This window comes from Phoca vitulina, unplaced genomic scaffold (assembly GCF_004348235.1).
Source record: "Phoca vitulina isolate PV1807 unplaced genomic scaffold, GSC_HSeal_1.0 scaffold84, whole genome shotgun sequence".
NCBI classification, from domain to species: Eukaryota; Metazoa; Chordata; class Mammalia; order Carnivora; family Phocidae; genus Phoca; species Phoca vitulina.
This window is the reverse complement of record NW_022589787.1, coordinates 1,319,791-1,334,363: the sequence shown is the minus strand read 5'-3', so window position 1 is coordinate 1,334,363 and position 14,573 is coordinate 1,319,791. Positions and strand designations below refer to the sequence as shown.

Here is a 14,573-nt window from a genome sequence, read left to right as displayed (position 1 = left end):
AGGATTTTTAGATCATAAACTAACTGAAAGGCAGGAAAATGAAGGAGGTAAGACTTGAGAGAAAGGGCTAGAGCCTTGCATGGTATGTGAAGGACCTAGGCCTGTCTCTTTGGTATTTGGGAGTCAATAAAGAATTTGCTGAGGAAGGAGTAGTAACCTTGTTAGACATAAAATTTTAATAGTTTTGGCAGGAGAGAAACAGAATTGAAGAGAAGTGTGTGGTGGTAGGGTGACCAGGGCTTCAGCAGTTCAGTCAATAAAAGCCTTAAAAGGACAGTGACAGAATAGGAATTCAAGATAACGTTCTCTGGATGTGTAAGAAAAATATTTGGAAAGTGAAATAGGTAAGACTTCAGTATTGGTTGTAAGAAATTAAGAAGTTTAAGGTAATGGGAAGGTGGTAATTATTGAAGGAAGTTTTTTGAGGTAGTAAGGGTTGGAATGAAGAATATAGGTAAAGGGATTGCTCTGGAGTAAGAGCAAAGAGCCCATCTTGTGAAACTAGAAGGAGGTAAAGATGGATATGTGATGTTAACTGTGTTTGTAGGTGAGAATGGGGACGTCAAGGTCATTTTTACCTGCAGTATTTTCTCAGTAAATTCGTTTAGGTCTGTTACACCACTGTTTCTGTCTCCTTTGAGATGATACTAGATACTTCTTGAAAAGGAGGTTCAGTTGTTAAGTTTGGAAACTGCAGAGTTAAACAGGTTTTTTTACTGAAAACAGTGGAAATATACTTTGAAGTGCTTATAAACATTGTGAATCTCCAAGAAGGGACTTTAAGATGTATTTTTCAAATTTATGTGTCTATGTAACTTTTTTTTTCTAAAAATTTTTTTGTGGTAAAATAGCACGTAACAAAGTTGACCATCTTTATTATTTTTAACCGTGTAATTCAGTTACGTTAATATTGTTGTGCAGCCATTGTCGCCATCATCTCTACAACTCTTCATCTTGCAATACTGGAACTATTCCCCCTTCAACCTATCCTCTGGCAACCATCATTTTACTTTCTAGGTCTATGATTTTGACTGCTCTGTCCCCTATAAATGGAATCATTTATATTTGTCTTTTTGTGATGGGTTATTTCATTTAGCATAATGTCCTCAAGGTTCATCCACATTGTCGCATATGTCAGAATTTTCTTCCTTTTTATGGCTGAATAATATTCTTTTGTGTGTGTGTATGGCATTTTGTTTATCCTTTCACCCATCGATGGACACTTGGGATTTCTTTCATGTTTTTGCTATAATGAATAATGCTGCCATGAACATGGTATCTCTTTGAGACCCTGCTTTCATTTCTTTGGGTATATACCCACAAGTGGGATTGCTGGATCATATGATAATTCTTTGTTTAATTTTTTGAGGAACCTCCGTACTGTTTTCCACAGTGACTGTACCATTTTACATTCCAGCCAAGGGTTATAATTTTTCCACATTCTCGTCAGTACTTGTAATTATCTGTTTTTGATAGTTGCCATCCTGATGAAGTGATTTTTTTAATTATAGCTTTGTGACCATGTAACTTCTTAAGAAATATGTTTTAATAGTATTTTGTGGAACACAGAGTTTGATTAGGGAACTTGAGGATACTATGAAAACTTGGAAAGCATCTGGGGGAAATGGGTGAAGAAGTAGACCAAATATTATTGAGTCTCAGGCTACTGAGTGGCCAGTTGAAGTTAGGAAACTTATCATAGTTGGAGTTTAAAGACTTTTATCTAATAGCCAGAAAAGAGGCATGGTATTTCAAGGTTGGGTGTTAGCAGAGCAGATAGGACAGAACTACTAATGGCATGGGCATAGGTTGTTAACACTGAAGTAGTTGAGTTTATATGTCATTGGTGTTGGCCATAATTGGATAGGTTGTGGGGCCAGGTAGAAGTGTTGGGTTGGTTATAAAAGCCTGATAGGTCAAAGAGATAGTTCAGTGTAAATGAAATTTTTAGAAGGATATAGATGATGATGATCAAAGGTTGGGTGTTTAATATGCTTACGGTGGTGATTGGCTGATGTAGAGAGGAAGTGAAGCTTTTTGAAGAAAAGTAAGTATTTTGGGTGAGAGGGGGCTAAAATGTTGGGATAGATCATGAATACAGACATCGAAGTTGGCTTGCTGGTGATGTAACTGGGGGCAAAATGGAGCCTTTAGTATAATGGGTATAATTTACCAGAAGAGGGGAAATGTATTGAGGTAGATAACATGACTTTCAAAGTGTAAGTTGTATTTATGTTATGTTTTATTTTGTTTAGATGGACATTGTTTTAAATACAAGGAATTAGAAGAGTAATAATGGACTTACGGGTTTTAGTTGTCTATGAAAAAGTTCACAGAAAAGGGATACAAGATAAGTAGTGTCTTTTGGGGTAATCCAGGCTTTAGTGAAAGCTAAGAGGTTGGGGAACCATTATATGAAGCATTTGAAGATTAGGGACAACCTGTATTTTAAATGTTTTTCTAGAGATCTTAGTAGAGTTAGATTAGTGGAACAAATCAATAATAAAGAATAGAAAAGGGTAGGTGAAGCTTGGTACTTTGTAGTAAAAATCAAGGATGGCAATAATGTGAGGCATGATAGGATATTTGTCACAAGATTCCAGATGAAGCTCTGGTATTAAGTTCTGGTTGAGTTCAGCAAACTTACACTGTTTAACTTGACCATGTTAAGGTAGAATAGCAGGAAATCAGACCTGCCACGATGTCTCGATAATGGTGTGTAAGGTTCCAAGACATAATCGCTGTAATGTAACTCTAAGTCTTCATGTCTGCCCCCATTTCTCAAATTCCTATACCTTTGGAAACCATACCAGGCAGTAGTTTAGTAAGGTGAATAGGTCAACATTTGTTCTACCATAATTTCGTGAGTCTTGATTTACAGAATAGATAATGAAGGATTCTTGGTTTTATCTAAGAATTAGCTAGGGTCTTTGATTAATGGCAGCATCTTACATTTATTGAAGTATGATTTTTTGGGGGCACTTGCAGGCACATTTGCATTTGGCATCTTTTAACTAGGGAACATCTTGGGTGCATTTTAAATGGTAATTATATAAAATTAAAGAATATACCCATTTGTTTTTAGGAATTCTTAGTATTGTCTGTTCTCTAGGGTGCAGAAAAACATAGTAAACATTTTTAACATTTGCATGCCATTCTATAGTTTAGCCTAGAAATAGAACACAATAACCCAAATCTTTTTATCCAATTGTATGTATATTCTCTATTTTGTTTAAACTTATATATTCGTGGCATCTTTTTGCACATATTAATTTAGACTTTAATTTTTTTAATGATTTCAAAGCAATTTCTAATAACTTCAGATTTCTCATCTTTTGGTATTTGCTCTCCACCCCTATCTTTAATGCTTAGGTTGTTTTCAGGTGTATAACCAAGACAGTAAATGGAACAAGAGTAAACGTATCAAGTGATTTATGGTTCCATATATATCAAAGCTATTTAAATAAATACTTAGTTTTCTCTAAATGTTGGTAGGCCTAAGACCCAGGTCTCAGGCCCATCATTATTTGTTCTCTCTAGGTAAGAGCTTTATCAACTCTCATATTTCTATCTCCAACTCCAGCTTACCCTCTGAATTGTAGACTCATCTATCCAATAATTGAATGTCTGATTCTCAAACTTAACAAGTCCAAAATAGTTCTTGATTTTCATCCTCTCAAATCTACTTGTCTTGTTATCTTTTTGCTGTCCCAGTTGGTAGCAACTCTTTTTTTTCTTCCAGTTTATCCAAAACTTTGGAAGCATCTTTGATTTCTGTTTGTCTAACTCACATTATCAACAAATCATGTTGGCTCCACCTTTAAAATATCATAATTCAACCACTTGTCTTTTTACACCATTTCTACCTCTATCACTCTTGATTAAAGCCATCGTCTTTTGCCAAAAGAATGAAATTGTTTCCCAGTAGTCTTGCTGCTTCCATACTTGCCCCTTTCAGTGTATTTTCTGTGTAGCAGCCACAGTGATTTTTTAAAAGATTTATTTATTTATTTTAGAGAAAGAGAGAGAGCACGAGTGGGAGAAGCAGAGGGAGAGAGAATCTGAAGCTGACTCCATGCTGAGCGTGGGAGCCTGACACAGGGCTCGATCCCACAACCCTGAGATCATGACCTGAGCTGAAACCAAGAGTTGGATGCTTAACCGACTCCATCACCTAGGCCTCCCCAGAGTGATCTTTTTAAAATCGAAGTTAAACCATGTTATTTATGATTAAAACCTTTCAAAGGCTTCCCACCTTAGAGTAAAATCTGAGGATCTGCAAGGCCCTGTATGAGCTCCCTTGCACTTGTATGGCCTTTCCATTTCTCTTGCTCATCTTTGCACTGGCTTTATGGTCTTGCCCTTATGTTTTGATGTTCTTGAGACTGGTGCCTATTGTTTGTGACCCTTCTCTGATATCCACATGGCTCCTTTTAGTTGCCTTAGAGCTCTCTGCTCAAATGATGCCTTATCAGAGAGGCCTTCATTGACCAACTTCATCAAAGAATGGTCATGTTCTGTGTTCTCTATTACCCTTACCCTGTTAGACTTATCATCATGGGATTTAATGTCACTTGACGTGTTGCATATTGATTTCTTTGTTGCATATTGATTTCTTTGTTGTATATTGATTTCTTTGTTGTCTGGTTCATTTAATTCTAGAGTGGAAGCCTAATGAGAGTGCCTGGTCTACAATAGGTTGTAAATACTTAATATGTGAAAGAGTGAAATTACTAAATTAATGCAAAATGTTTATTTCTGCCTTTTTAATTCCCTTACAGAAATGTAGGAAGAATTTTCTGGCATCAGTTTATGTGTTAGTAAGTGATAAATATGTACACAGCCCATAGAACTTGTGTAGTAGCACCTAACGTCTTGAACACTTACCATATGACAGGCCACTATGCTCAGTACTCTATGTGCATTCTGTCATTTGATAGGAAGTGTGAGCCTTTTTTAAAAACAAACAATAACCAAAATACTATTTTATTTATTTCTTTAGGTATATAAAGTTTAATTTCTTAAATTTGCATTTTATTTTTTATTGACATATAGTTGACACATAGTGTTACATTAGATTCAAGTAATAGTCATTCAACAGCTTTCTGCATTATACCACGCCCACCACAAGTGTAGCTACCATCTGTCACCATACAATGCTATTACAGTACCACTGACTATATTCCCTGTGCTGTACCTTTCATCCCTGTGACGACTTCATTCCATAACTGAAATCCTGTACCTCCCATTCCCCATTTTGGTTCTCCCACTACCCTGCCCATCCCCTCTCCCCCAGCAGCCACTGGTTTGTTCTCTGTATTTACGGGTCTGTTTCTGCCTTTTGTTTGTTTGTGTCCGGTTTTTTGTTTTGTTTCGTTTTGTTTTTTTTGTTTTTTTTTTTTTAGATTATACACGTAAGTGAAATCATACTGTCTTTGTCTTTCTGTGTCAAGTACTTATTTCACTTAGCATACTGCCCTCTAGGTCCGTCAGTTTTGTCTTAAGTGGCAAGGTAATACTGCTTTTAAAGCTAAGCCTTTTAATCAGATTAGATATGGAGATACAGCTTGTATCCTCTGAGATGGTAGGGAACTGGTACAATTTCTTCCTTAAATTTTTGGTAAAATTCACTAGTGAACCAATCTGGTTCTGGCACTTTCTGTTTTGGAAAGTCTTTTATTTATTCAGTTTTCATATCAGATATAGGCCTTTCAGGTTGTCTGTTTCTCCTCAGAGTTTTGGCAGATTGTGTCTTTCAAGGAATTGGTTCATTACATCTAGGTTATCAAATTTGTGGGCATAGAGTTATTCATAGTATATCTTTTATTGTCATAATGTGCCTGGGATCTGTTGTGATGTCCCTATTTTATTTGTAATACTAGTAATTTGTGTCCTCTTTTTTTTTTTTTTTTCTTAGTTGGCCTGGCTAGAGGAGTATTGATTTTACTAATCTTTTCAAAGAACCAGCTTTTGTTGTTGATTTTTCTCTGTTGGTTTCCATTTTTCAATTTCATGGACTTGTGTTATAATATTATTTCTTTTGCTTATTTTGGATTTAATTTGCTCTTTTTCTGGTTATTAAGGTGGGTGTGTAAATGATTAATTTTTTATCTTTGTTTCTAATACATGGATTCAAAGTATAAATTTCCTTCTAAGCACTGTTTTCACTGCATCCCAAAATTTTGATAAATTGTGTTCTCATTTTTATTTAGTTCAAAAGAGTTTTTAGTGTCTCTGGCGATTTCTTTGTTGACTTGTTTAATCTCCATGTATTTTGAGATTTTCCAGTTATCTTTCTGTTACTGATTCTGGTTTAATTCTGTTGTAGTCTGAGAGTAGACATTGTATGATTTCTATTCTTTTACATTTGTTAAGGTATATTTTATGGCCCTGAATATGATATATCTTGATGCATGTTCCATGTGAGCTTAAGAAGAATGTGTAATCTGCTGTTGTTGGATGAAGTAGTCCAGAGATGTCGATTATGCCTGGTTGGTTGATGGTGCGGTTGAGTTCAACTATGTCTTTACTGATTTTCTGCCTGCTGGATCTGTCCATCTCTGATAGAGGGATGTTGAAGTCTGCAACTACTATAGTGGGTTCGTCTGTTTTTCTTGTAGTTCAGTTTTTATGTGGTTTGATGTTCTGTTGTTAGGTACCTACACAATAAGGATTGTTATGTCTTCTTAGAGAATTGATCTATTTATCATTATGTTGTGCCACTCTTTAACTCTGATGATTTACCTTGCTTTGAAGTTGGTTCTGTCTGAAATTAGTGTAGCTACTCTAACTTTCTTTTGATTATTGTTAGCATGATACATTTTTCTCTTTATTTTTAATCTGTATCTTTATGTTTAAAGTGTAAATAGTATATAGTTGGATCTTATTTTTTGATCCACTCTGGCAATCTGTCTTTCAACTGATGCATTTAGACCACTCATGTTTAAAGTGATTATTGGGGTGCCTGGGTGGCTCAGTTGGTTAAGTGTCCAACTCTTGATTTCAGCTTGGGTCATGATTTTAGGGTCCTGGGATTAAGCCCCACATCAGGCTCTGCCCTCAGTGTGAAGTCTGCTTGTCCTTCTTCCTCTGCTTCTCCCCCACTCTCTTTCTCTGTCTCTCCCAAATAAATAAATAAATAAATAAAATCTTTTAAAAAAATAAAGTGATTATTGATATAGTTGGATTAATACCTAACATTTTTGTTACTGTTTTCTATTTGTTGCCCTTGTTCTTTTTTTGTTTTGGTCTTCTCTCTTTCTTCCTTTTCTGGTTTTACTTGAGCATATTGTTCCATTTTCTCTCCTTTGTAAGTAGAGTTACCCTTCATTTTTACTTTTCTTTTTGGGGTCGTCCTAGAGTTTCTGTATCTTTTTTTTTTTTTAGACTTATTTATTTATTTGAGAGTGAGAGAGAATGAACAAGCACACAAGCAGGGAGGGGCTGAGGGAGAGGGAGAGAATCTCAAGCAGACTCCCTGATGAGTGCAGAGCCTGACACGGGGCTTGAGATCATGCCCCGAGCCAAAATCAAGAGTTGGCTGCTTAACTGACTGAGCTACCCAGGTGCCCTTAGAGTTTTTATATCTTAACCTAGTCTACTTTTAAATAACACTATATCATATCATAGGGAGTTGTGAGTACCTTATAATAACAAAATAATCTTAATTTTTTCTTTGATTATCTGTAGTTTGAAAGTGATATGCCTAGGCATAGTTTTTTGGTTTGGGTGTATTTTTTTTTGTGGGTTTTGGTGTGGGTTTTTTTGTTTTTGTTTGTTTTGTTTTGGGGAGATTTTGTTTCATTTTTGTTTGTTTTTTTGCATTTATCCTTGGTGTTTTCTGAGTTTCCTGGATCTGTGGTTTGGTGTCTGATATTAATTAAAAAGGGGGCATTCTCAGTCTTTATTGTTTCAGATATTTCTTCTGATTCTGTCTCACTTTCTTCTTCTGATATTCCCATTATGTGTACTACTTTTGTAGTTTTCTCACAGTCCTTGCATATTCTGTTTTTGTCAGTCATTTTTCTCTTTGCTTTTCAGTTGTTGGAGTTTCTTTTGATACATCTTCAAGTTCAGAGTTTCTTCTTCAGTTTCCAGTTCATTATTAAGCTCATCAAAGATTTCTGTTACAGTATTTTTGAACTCTGGCTTTTTTTGTTTGGGTCTTTGATTTTTCTTTGCTTACATTGCTCAACTGTTCTTTCATGCCATCTACTTTATCCATTAGAGCCCTTACATATTAATCATAATTGTTTTAAAGTTTTGGTGTGATAATTCCAGCATCCCTGCTGTATTTAGTTCTTATGCTTGCTATCTTTTCAGACAGTGTTTTTTTTGCCTTTAGTATGCCTCATAATTTTTATTGCTAGCTGGGTATGATTTCCTAGGTAAAAGGAATTGCTATAAATAGGCCTTTAGTAATATGGTGGTGAGGTGTAAGGGGAAAAGAAAGCATTCTATAGTCCTGTTTTGGTCTCAGTCTTCTAGTGAGCCTGCCTGTGCCTCTGGATTGTGAACTTCATAAATATTTCTCATTTTTTTCCTTCCCTCTTAAGTGGAACAGGATGACTAGAGTGGGAGGGAGTTGGATGTTTCTCTTACACAGGTCAGTTAGGCTCTGAGAGTACCTGGCAGATTAGGCTTGGGTTAACTAGTTTCTTCTGAGGCCAAGCCTTGTTAAGAATAAAGTGCTCTGGTGTATCTCTTAATGGTTCCTTTTTCGCTCCCCTCCTAGAAGCATGAGGGGATTTTTCTACAACATTTGCTCTGAGAACGTAGTCAAGCTTCTTGATATAAATATCACAAAATTGTGGGGGCTCTGCTGGGACTAAGTCCCCCTGGAGTTTTTAATGATTATAGATTTTTCTGTGCTGAAGCTCCAGGAATTTGTGCATGGAGTTTAGGTTTTCCTATCGCATCACAGGTCCCTCTGGCAATTTCCTGCTCTCTGCTTCAGTAAGCCATGGCTCCCTGTATTTGCCTTTCTCTCCAGTCTTTGGGGCAGCATTTTGTTCTATATTCCTCTCTCTCTCAGTAGAAGAAGAGTTACTAATTTTTTAGTCTGTTCAGCTTTTTACTTGTTATTAGATTGGAGTAGCAGCTTCCTAGCTCTTCTGTGTGGAACTGAGAAGTCAGAAATTGAGATACAGCTTGGATGCTTTTATTTTCTATATGGAATGGGAGAAAATATTTCTGTATGACTTCCAATTGAGGTATACTTAATGTGTATAATAGCATTTATGGATTAAATAACATCTTGAAGTACATTCTGAAGTAAAAGATACAAATCTCTTTAATCAGATAGAGATCTTTTTTCAAGATCCTCTCCTATAGATTCTGATGTCATGTTCTTTCCTTTGCATATTCTTTTTATACTTCTGATATACCTATGAAACTGGGAGGTTTTTTTAAAAAAATACTTATTTTTATTTATTTTTTTTGTTCCATTTTGTTTTAAATTCCAGTATAATTAACATACCGTGTTAGGTCAGTTTCAGATGCTATATAGTGATTCAGCAGTTCTTTGCATTACTCATTGCTCATCACAGTAAGTATATACTCATAATCTCCTTTACCTGTTTCATCTCTCTCCACACTCTTGGTTACCATCGCCTCTGGTAACCATCAGTTTGGTCTCTGTAAAGAGTCTGTTTTTTGGTTTGTCTCTTTTTTCTTTGTTTTGTTTTGTTTCTTAAATTCTGCATATGAGTGATAGTATTTGTTTTTCTCTGACTGACTTATTGCACTTAGCATTATACCCTTTAGATCCATACATGTTGTTGCAAATGCAAGATGTCATTCCTTTTTATGGCTGAGTAATACTCCATTTGTGTATGTGTGTGCGCACACAGATATTAGACGTATAGATACACACACCACATCTTTATCCATTCATCCATGGATGGACACTTGGATTGCTTCCATATCTTGGCTATTGTACATAATGCCGTAGTGAACATAGGGTGTGAATATCTTCTTGAATTAATGTTTTCATAGGGTAAATACCCAGTAGTGGAATTACTGGCTTATACGGTAATTCTGTTTTAAATTTTCTGAGGGAACTCCATACTGTTTTCCACAAGTGGTTGCACAGTTTTCATTCCAACTAACAGTGCACTGAGGGTTCCTTTTTTCTGAAACTGGGAGGTGTTATGGTTAAGTACTAGAAAAAGGTAGGGTTGTTTGACACTGTTAAGAGAAATTGAAGGATCTTATTGAAGTTTTGTAATTTGCTAGGTTCTGAGAATATAACTGTAAAGAAGTTATTTGGTCATGTGTCTCAGGGAGGTTGCCATTTAAATAATAGGCAGTTATAATGAGGTGTATTGAGAGTAGGTACAGGTTGCTGTGGGAGCAGAGAAGGGATATGTAATCATCTTGGAAATGATATCTAAGCTGAGTCTTTGAGGATGACTTGGTATAAATAGGGATTATAGTATTCTAGGTAAGAAGAAAACTTCTGAGACCTGGAGCCAATGAAGACAGCAGGAACAAGTCCTTTGAACTGTAGGACGTTCTGTATTGCTGGAATGTAGATCTAGGAGATGGGGGGAGATGTGCTAACAAATGTAGCTGGAAGTAGAAAGCCTTGATCAGATAGTGAAAGGCCTTGACACTACTGAAAAGTCCTGGGTTTTCTCCTGATAGACATAGGAGGTAATGAAAAGTGTTAGGCATAGAAGTGGCCTGAGTCATAGTCTGTTTACTTTTCTACCAAATGAAACATCATGTAAGCTTATATACATTCTCTTTTACCTTCTTTTTTTTTTTTTTTTTGAGGGGGGTGAGAGGCAGAGGGAGAGAGAATCTTTTTTTGTTTGTTTTTTAAAGATTTTATTTATTTGACAGAGACAGAGACAGCGAGAGCAGGAACATAAGCAGAGGGAGTGGGAGAGGGAGAAGCAGGCTTCCCGCTGAGCAGGGAGCCCGATGTGGGACTCGATCTGAGCCGGAGGCAGCTGCTTAACAACTGAGCCACCCAGGTGCCCGGGAGAGAGAATCTTAAGCAGGCTCCACACCCAGTGCGGAGCCTGCAGGCTGGATCTCACAACCCTGAGATCATGACCTGAGCCGAGATCAAGAGTCAGACGCTTAACTGACTGAGCCACCCAGGCACCCCTATACATTCTCTTTTAAATAGAAGGTATCACACTTCTTGTTCATGGTAGAGATGGATGAGTAGATGAACTGCCTCTGGCTGAGTCTTCTCAGAAAGTAGAATAAGCAGAACCTGGCTATTTTTGTTGAGGTGCTCTAATAAAAGGGTTTTTAGAATCTGTGAATTATGCATTTTATTCATTATATCTTATGTATCCCTAAAAAGGTTTTAAGAAACATTAATGGGAATGGTGTACTTTTATTACATAGAAATTGTTAGCTATAAATGGGATTCAAGGCTAAAAGAGGTCAGTGAAAGGAAAAGGATGCTATTCCCCCTAAATTACTTAAAAGCAGGACTTTCTGATTTACTAGGTCCTTTATTGGCTTCTCCAGTCTCCTTCCTAGGATAATTGTAAGTATTAAAGGACACACCATAACAAAAAACATTCACTGTAGTTTAATGAATGTTCATTGTTTTTGTTATTTCAGTTTGTAGTACTACCTTCTACCCAGTTGCCCATGACAGAAACCTAGGCATTTAGCTCTTTCCACTCATTTACCCCCTACAAACTACATCTTTTAAATATTTCTTGCATTAGTTTCCTTGTATTCATTCCTGCTACTACTACTTTCTTTCCCTGGTCTCTAACGGTAGTCATCACCTAACTGGATTGCCTGCCTCCACTTTTGCCAGCTTTGATCCCAGTTTACAAAATGTAGTTAGTTATAAAGGTAGATTTGACTTAGTCATTGACTTGCTTAAACCCTTTTGTGACTTGTATTGCAGGTGTTCTTATTTAGTGGTTTATGAATGGTATATGAATCTTCTGAAATTTTTTGCAAGGTGGAGTACATTTACATTTTTATGGGGAGAAAGTCGCCTTTATTAGATTACTCCTCTGCTGACTAAAATCAGAATTCCTTATTTCTTATTAAGTCTCATAATCTGGCTCCTCCCTGCCACTTCATATTTTTGAGTCCTTTTTTGAACATTATACTGTTGAACTTAAGTTGTCACAAGATGTTCTCAGTCCCTTGTGCCTTTACTCCCTCATTTCCTTATTACCAAAAACATTCTTTCAGTATTTTTCATCAGCTGCTAGTCATCCTTTGTGACTTATCTTGGCTAAGTTGCCTTTCTTTAAATTGCCATACCTCTGTATTTCCTATGATATTAAAATCATCTGGCTTTCACCTCCTTAAAACAGTAAATTTCTTAAAGAAAGAGCCCATATGAAGATAGAGGACCTGGAATAGTACTAGATTCTCAAGCAGAGTTTGAACTATGCTGAAGGAGACATTTGGAAGTCATCAGGTATTACTACCTTGAAAGAAGATGAAATGGCCCAAAGAGAATTTAAAAGAGAAAGTGTCTAATGGCTGGTCCCTGGGGAGTATAAACATTTCCAGATTAGGAAGGGAAGTCTCTGAAGAACAACCAGAGAGAAAGGAGGAAATCAGGAAATGGTGTCCTGAAAGCCCACAGTAAATTTCCAGAAGGTCTACATTTCTCAGCAAGGTTAAACAAAAGGAGGAGTGAAAAGTGATGACTTGGCAAGAATAGTTTCTACATCACTAAATACAGAAGCTAGGTTATAGGTGCAGTAAGCCATGACCTGTTTGTTTCCCACACACTGTTATTCTTGTTCTCCACTGATGCTTCTGGACTATTGTTATTCTCTCAGCATGAAAATTCCTGCTCCTTTTGAAGCTATGCATTCTGGGTATGTCATCCTCTGTCTTCATTGTTTAGTGATCTCCCAGTCATTTCTCCGTCTTTGATGAACTCACACTCTTCCACTTTACCCCAGATCCCTGAAGTCTTTGTTTATATGCTTAACTTCCAACTCCCTAGTATCGGAATTCCCCAACCATTTTATCTTTAATAATCACTTCTGCTTTGCTGCGCCTTCCCATTCTCTTGGGCGTGCTAATGTTTATTGTTTAATGTTAATTAAAACACCCACCTCAGGTTGTAGTTGTTGTATGCTTTCTTATTTGCTTTCTCTCATCCCATCTGGTTTTTGGTCTTTGAGAGGTGTCCTGTGGCCCATCTACTGTCTTCCAGTTTCAACCCTCTGGTTCTTCTACTTCCTGACGTGGAGTGGTCAGACCCAGGACATTGAATAGATCATATTCTGTATGTTCTCTTTTCACTCAGTTGATTGTTTCCTTTGCTGTACAGAAGTTAAGTTCACTGTAGTTCTTTCTGTCTATTTTTGGTTTTGGTATTATATTGAAGAATGGTGTTTTTGTGTGCTTTTGGTGTTATATTGAAGAATATATATATTCAAGAATGTATTGCCAAATCCAATGTCATGAAGCTATTTGTGTTTATTTTGGGAGTTTTATAATGTCAGGTTTTATGTTTAGGTCTTTAGTCCATTATGAGTTAACTTTTTTTTTTTTAATGTAGTATAAGATGTAAAGGTCCAACTTCATTCTTTTGCGTATGGATATCCAGTTTTCACAGTACCACTTGTGGGAGAGACTCTCCTTTCCCCATTGTGTAGCCTTGGCACCTGTGACAAAGCTCATTTGACCATATATGTAAGGGTTTATTTCTTGGTTGTCTGATGTGTTCCATTGGTCTGTGTGTCTTATCTTTATGCCAGTACCATACTGTTCTGATTTCTGTAGCTTTGTAAGATGTTTTGAAATCAGGAAGTATGAGACTGGCTTTGTTTTTCTTTCTCGAGATTGTTTTTGCTGTTTGGGTTCCATTGAAATTCCATATCCAGGAATTTTAGATTTTTTTTTAATTAAAAAATGCCATTGAGATTTCAATAGGAGTTGAATATGTAGATTGCTTTGGGTAGTATGGACATTTTGACAATACCAAGTTTTACAGTCCATGAACACAGGATCTTTACATTTGTGTCTTTAGTTTCTTTCAGCAGTACTTTGTATAGTTTTCATTGTACAGTAGTCTCCCCTTACCCGTGGTTTTGCTTTTAGTGGTTTCAGTTACCCATGGTCAACTGTGGTCTGGAAGCAGATGATGATTCTTAAATATTGTCAGAGTAGTAGCTTAACACTACATTACAATGCTTATGTCATTCACCTCACTTCATTTCATCATATAGGCATTTTATCATTTCATATCATCACAGGAAGAAGGGTGAGTATAATACAATAAGATATTTTGAGAGAGGCCACATTCATGTAACTTTCATTATAATATATTGTTGTAATTGTTCTATTTCATTATTATTACTGTTAAGTCTCTTAACCATGGCTAATTTATAAATTAAATTTTATCTTAAGTATGTACGTATAGGAAAAAAACATTATACAAAAGGTTTGGCACTGTTGTGGTTTCAGGCATTCATTAGGGGCCTTGGAATGTATCCCCCATGGATAAGAGGGGACTGTTATACAAGTTTTCCACCTCCTGGGTTAAGTTTATTAGTAAAGTATTTTATTCTCTTTGATGCTGTTGTAAATGGGAATATTTTTAAAATTTCCTTTTG

The 14,573-nt window shown here is 36.3% G+C and overlaps 2 protein-coding genes across 6 annotated transcripts in view; one reads left to right on the top strand and one right to left on the bottom strand.

The window, feature by feature from the left end:
• The window catches only part of LOC116626175, a 222,725-nt gene that overhangs the window by 16,515 nt on the left and 191,637 nt on the right, over positions 1-14,573 (bottom strand). The gene's annotated exons all lie outside the window — the stretch shown is intronic.
• UBE3A (ubiquitin protein ligase E3A) overlaps positions 1-14,573 on the top strand; it is a 96,737-nt gene that overhangs the window by 30,907 nt on the left and 51,257 nt on the right. The window lies entirely within an intron of this gene.